Here is a 6,341-nt window from a genome sequence, read left to right as displayed (position 1 = left end):
AATGTCATGTCATATTGGTCAGCAACATAAACCAAAGACAATATGTTAAAGATCTTATGAAACTCAAGTTAGGTGACCAAATCGGTTGACTCTTCAAAAAGCAGGCATCAATTTTTATGAAGATTTGAAATTCCTCCGAAATATGACAATAAATAGTAAGTAAGTAAGTAAGTAAATAAGTTTATTTGACTACGTTACATTACATTTGTAGCAGGTCATACAAAAAGTGTATATACTAATATGTATACATAAATAATTCAATGTATAAAATTTAAAATTTACAATATGACTATTTTCGATTAAGTTTAATGTAGTAAAAGTACGAAAAAGCCTAACGTAATTTACTAACAAACAAAGAGATTAATTGTGTTGATAAGACGTGAGAAGTGTTGCTTCCAAATATTCTCTCACTTCATAGAAACTACGCTCTAATAAGATATTTTTCACTTCACGTTTGAAATTATGAAGATTGAAATTTTTGATATCAGTATGGAGTTTGTTGTAAAGACTCAAGCACAGAGAGTTGCGAGATGAAACAGTAAGTCTGTAACGAGAAGGTTTTAACTGATTTGCATGTCGCGTTGGATAATTATGCACATCAGAGTGTGTCATATATTCATATATCGTTTTGTGAATCTCAATTACTGATTCATAAATAAACAAACAAGGTAGGGGCAATATCCTATATTTTTTAAACAGTGATCTGCACGTTTCTCTGAAGGGAGCACCATCTAAAATTCTCATTGCCCTCTTTTGGAGGCGAAAAACTCGTTCTAACTGAGTAGATTTTCCCCACAATAGTATGCCATAGCTCAAGTGGCACAAGGAATGGTATGCCATTTTGAGAACATGGCCGTTCAGACATTTTTTCAATTGTGTCAGGAGAAATGACTGGCTGGAAAGTTTTTTGCAGAGTTGCTCAATATGAGCTGACCATGAGAGGGTGTCATCTAAAATGATACCTACAAGTTTTCTACTAACCTTTTTTGACTTATCAACGTGTGTTTTGAACGTAATACTTTGAGATTTCTCGATATGTAGTTTCAAATTGTTTTATGCAAACCACTTCTCAGCCTCTTTGCCAGATTCCTCAGATAATGCGTGCGACTTCTGAATGTTTTTATGGTGATTGATGATCGTCGTATCATGAGCAAAACAAATGCAATGTTTACGAGAAAATTGATAGAATATATCGTTCACATATATTATAAACAACAGTGGACCCAATACAGAGCCCTGAGGAACTCCATGCCTGACTATTTCGTACGTTTAATTTACGTCATTTATAAATACTGTTTGCTTTCTGTTATTTGAATATGATTTCAGTAGTATCAGAGGTACACCCCTTATTCCATAAAACTCTAACTTCTCTAGCAAGAGATCATGAGATACACAGTCAAACGCTTTCGAAAGATAACAGCCATCATGTTGAAGGTACATCTGTCAAATTAGTTATAAGTTTGCAATGTGGTGAATGTGGTGAACACCGCCTAAACGCAAGATCTGCCGAAAACATTGCCGCCGTCTGTGAGAGTGTGCAGGATAATCTGAGGCAGTCGATTTCGCGTCGCTCACAACAACGTGTGTTTGCTGAATGGGCTCTGGAGCAGTTGGCAACTGACCCTAATTTTCATCGAAAAATCATCTTCAGCGATGTGGCCCATTTATGGATGAATGGATACGTGAATAATAGTATATTGTACAAGTGTGAAAAACGACATATTCCTCACGTGCGCAGAAGTTTGTTGGCACGAGCTGCGGTCGAAGTTGAAGTTGATGGGGAAACGTACTGAGCTTCTACAGTATTGTTGTGTTCAGATTCTAATGGCGCTGGAGGCTGAATGGATTCTACTATACTTTTTGAAATTTTCATTTTGTTAGCTTTGGAGTTGTCGATATGAGATTCAGCAACATTGCTGGAATTCCAACCCCCATGGCGTTTTAAATTTAAAAGATCTGCCCCTGCATTAACTAAAATAGTCGCAGATGACCTTCGGAAACAGTGGCCAGTATGTAATTCAGGGTCGGTAATTGCAAAAATTTCGCTATTTCTTCCGCCATGGTGCCAAATTTATTTATCCCCACAGGCTGTTTCGTACATTTGCTATTTTTGTAATTAAAAAAAAAATGTGTTTCATTAGTGCATGGTCGAAGCTTCACATATTTTTTGTAAATTTGGTAGAATTTTCCTGTGCCTGTGAAATTTCTAGGAACCCTGGATTACGTATCGGGTAATTTTATTAAAAGGGCCGAATCAAGATCTTCCATATCATCAATTTTTAATTTTCGAAGTTCATCACAACGGCATGCCCCTGTAAGGCCAATAGCTAAAGCAGCCTGAAATCAAAACAATTTAAAAATTTTCAATTCATACCTTTATCAGCAAATACTTTTTATCAGGTACATCTTCTAAAAACTGTTGAATTGCTTCAGAAGTTAATGGTTTTGACTGTTTTGGATCATATTTTTCAGATTTGCGTTTTAAAAATGCACGTAGTTTTACGTATTTTGATATATCAACATAGTTTTTAATAATTGAGGTACTCCTTAGCATCGAATACTGAGACTATAATGTTGATGATTTCAATCGTCTTGACAACTATTCAAAATAAACTAACAAGGTATTTTCAGAACAAGAATATTTACCTTGGCTTTCATTTTCCAGTCCATAAAGTTTTTGTAACCGATTTCATATTTTTCTCTTGATTGCTTGGTAGCAAATTATTACAAATATCTATTGCTTTCTGAACAATTTCTGGATGTGTATTTTTCAACTCTAAATCTTCGTATACCATTATATTCAATATTTAATAAATCTGAACTGTTTATACTATATTAATCAACAATAAAACTATTTTCGTTGGGTAAGTTGACAGCAATAATTATGTAGTGCTTCGGTTTGTTGTTATGGAAACGCCGACAATGGGCTACTTGGATATTGCACGCGAATCATCGGCGTAGCGTTGTCAACATGGAGAACGTGTCATATCCATCTGACATGTAACAATTCATGACTGACTTGGGTTATCGTGATAACAGTGAGAAATTATTTCACACTGTAATAACGGATATTTGTCATTGCGTGAGAAATCTTTCGTTTTGAACGTATGAAAGCGATGACAGAAGTGGTACATTATATAGCATACGTAGAAAAATGAAATTTTGGAGTTTGGGACGATACCAATCCACATGAGATTCAAGTAATAGGGGAGCCCACAATGCAAATTGGGGATTTACTTGAGCGTCATGGAGACATATTAGGTTGCAAAGCTTAGATGATAACAAGAAAAAAATGTTATATAATATATACCTTTCCATCGGTGGGGGAAGCGGCTATAGATTTTTAAATATGTAAAAAAATACTGTTGCATGGACATACTCGAGCGCGTCAGATAATGATAGCATCAATGTCCTACGTATTTTTAATAATGTTCGAATGTTAATCTGATCGTTTGCATGATACGGGTGGTTGTACGTAAGGGTTAAAAGTGAAAAGAAAAAAAATTAATCGAGCTCGTCAGATTTTCTAAGAGGGTGTTAAGTACAACAAAAAAAAGCTCTCATTCAATAAATAATCTGATGATTTCGATCTGACGCAAACTCGCGGCCATTATTGTAATGTACAAAAAAATGCTATTTTGAAATTTTCAAGCGCGTCAGATTAGGTTATATATCGTTCATTTTTGTGTTCTAGACGTGCTCATAATCTGACGATTATCTAGAGGGATTCGCCTAATCTGACAAAATTTATTTTTTTTAAATCATTGAACTCAATCAATTGAATTGCTTAGGAAATGGCATGCAGATAAAGAAGTGTTTTTAAAGTAGAATACTTGTATTTATGAGAAAATAATTTTTTAAATGCTCAAAAAAATTAATTTTATATAATCAATTGATTAATTATTCATCATCTTCATCACGAACGAGTCTCTGTGATCAGCTGTGATGGCGTCATGGCATCAGAATTCAGAGTGGGGACGAAGTGAGAGAGTAATAGATAGAGAAAAAGTGAAAGAGGAATAGAAACTCGGAAGAGGGAAATATAGGTATCACAGCTGCACGCATTAAACTTTATCAACGAATTTTTGTTACTTCGGTTTGCGGAAATCGTCAGATTATATATTATTTGTTATCCATAAATTATTTCCTTCGAAATAAAAAAAAAAATTAGCTACTCTCGAGAATGTCGAAATGACATTATTTTTTTACAATTTTGCTGCTCTCCCATTTCTTTACGTCACTCTCAAATTGTCAGATTACTGGAATATACACTTTTTAGCATGTAATCAACTCACCCTACCTTAATCTGACGCGCTCGAGAATTTCTGATTATCAATTTTTTTTACTAATCTGATCTTCTATCTTTCACGGGTGGCCTTATATATGGGGCTCATATTTGGTGGAGGTACTCAACTTGGTAAAAGGTATCCCCCTGATATTAATCTGTCGCGCTCTAGTAAATCCCGAAATCCCCGCTTGGGCTCCCCTATTAAAGAGCGTCCAATGCATTCCTAAAAAGTCACTGTTTGGTATGGATTTCGGTCTGGCGGCGTCATCGATCTATATTTGTTTGAGAACGACGTTGGCCAGGCCATCACTGTCAACGGCCAGCACTATAGGTCGATGATTACCAATTTATTTTGACCTGAATTGGATGATACCAACGATATTTGGTTTCAACAGGAGAGCGCTACGTGTCGCACTGCTCATGTCACATTGAATATGGCCATCAATGGCCATATTCAATGGCAAAACAGAAACAAATAACAGTATAACAGAAATACATAATGTTCAAGGAAACTCTATCACTGATTCTTTTGAAATAGCTACGGAATTCAATAACTATTTTTCCAATGTAGGACCAGAACTTGCTAATAAAATACCGCGGACTTCAAATTGTAAACATTCTTACAAATCACTACCCCATTCAATTTTCTTGGAACCTGCAACAGATGAAGAAGTTATTAACACCATAAAATCTTTAAAAAACAAAAAATCACCGGGTTACGACGAAATTACCGCAGAATGTTTGAAGGAAATTGCAAATGAGATTGCAACACCACTGTGTTATTTAATAAACAATATTATTTATAAAGGTGTATACCCTTCTTGTTTTAAATTATCAATTGTAGTCCCATTACATAAAAAAGGAAGTAAAATTGAAGTTTCCAATTATAGACCTATCTCCCTGATTCCTAACTTTGCAAAAATATTTGAAAAAATTCTGAAAATTCGTATAACAAAATACTTAAATAAATACAATTTAATATCAGAACATCAATTTGGGTTCAGGGAAGATAGGTCAACACAAGATGCAATCTATTTTCTGACAAGCAAAATTTATAAATCACGAGATACAAACAAAAAATCGTTATGCATTTTCTTGGATGTTGCAAAGGCATTTGACACAGTGTCTCATAATAGGATGTTGGAAACTTTACAGGATTTAGGTTTCAGGGGCAGTGTTTATAATTTGATGGTAAGCTATTTAGCTGGAAGAAAGCAAAAAGTCAAAATAAATGATAAATTAAGTGAAGAAAATTTAATAACATATGGTGTGCCGCAAGGTACGGTTCTAGGGCCTACTCTGTTCACCATTTATATTAATCATTTACTTACCTTGAATACTGAAGGTTCCATTATTAGTTTTGCAGATGACACGGCTGTTTTTTATCAGAGTGAGTCATGGGCTGACCTACAACAAAAAATTAATCAAGATTTTATTCACATTATAGACTGGTTTGATTATAATTTATCAACTGTTAATTACTCAAAAACGTGCTTTGTTCCATTTAGTTGTTATGAAAATGGTTTACCAGATTTTAATGTTGTACAGTTACATGTCAACAATAAAATGATAGAAATAAATAGAGTTAGATATATAAAATATTTAGGTATAACAATTGACGATACTATGAAATGGAATATACATATACAAAATGTAATTAAAACATTAAGGCCTACGCTATATAAAATAAAATTTCTGAACCGATACTTAGACTTACCTGTGATAAAGATTGTATATTACTCTCTGGTTGAATCTAGGCTAAATTGCGGAATATTGGGATGGGGTGGAGCCGCAAACTGTCATTTGTCCAAACTTGAGACTCTACAAAAAAGATTCCTAAAAATAATATTTAAAAGAGACATGTTGTATCCTACAAACCTTCTTTATCAAGAGGCTAAAATATTTGATATTAGTCAGTTGTACTACATACAGTTAGTGTATTTTCAATATAAACATAAACGTCACGATTATATAGACCACGTACATAACACTAGAAATAAAGTAAAAAAATTGATCAAAACAGAACTGACACTCAAAACAATTGGTCATCATT

General features: G+C 34.1%; 1 long non-coding RNA gene across 1 annotated transcript; it reads right to left on the bottom strand.

The window, feature by feature from the left end:
• Positions 1 to 4,753: 4,753 nt before the first annotated feature.
• LOC141485933 (uncharacterized) lies at positions 4,754 to 6,341 on the bottom strand. Its single transcript, XR_012467540.1, has 3 exons — positions 6,006 to 6,341; positions 5,620 to 5,695; positions 4,754 to 4,943 (listed from the first exon to the last, which is right to left on the bottom strand). It is a non-coding gene; the product is annotated as an uncharacterized lncRNA (long non-coding RNA).

The sequence above is a fragment of the Leptinotarsa decemlineata genome, unplaced genomic scaffold (genome assembly GCF_025532065.1).
Source record: "Leptinotarsa decemlineata unplaced genomic scaffold, Ldec_3_MD MMD2_tig00026340_RagTag_RagTag, whole genome shotgun sequence".
In the NCBI taxonomy this organism is placed as follows: domain Eukaryota; kingdom Metazoa; phylum Arthropoda; class Insecta; order Coleoptera; family Chrysomelidae; genus Leptinotarsa; species Leptinotarsa decemlineata.
Note: the sequence above shows the minus strand (reverse complement) of the source record. Positions and strands in the feature narration are given on the sequence as shown.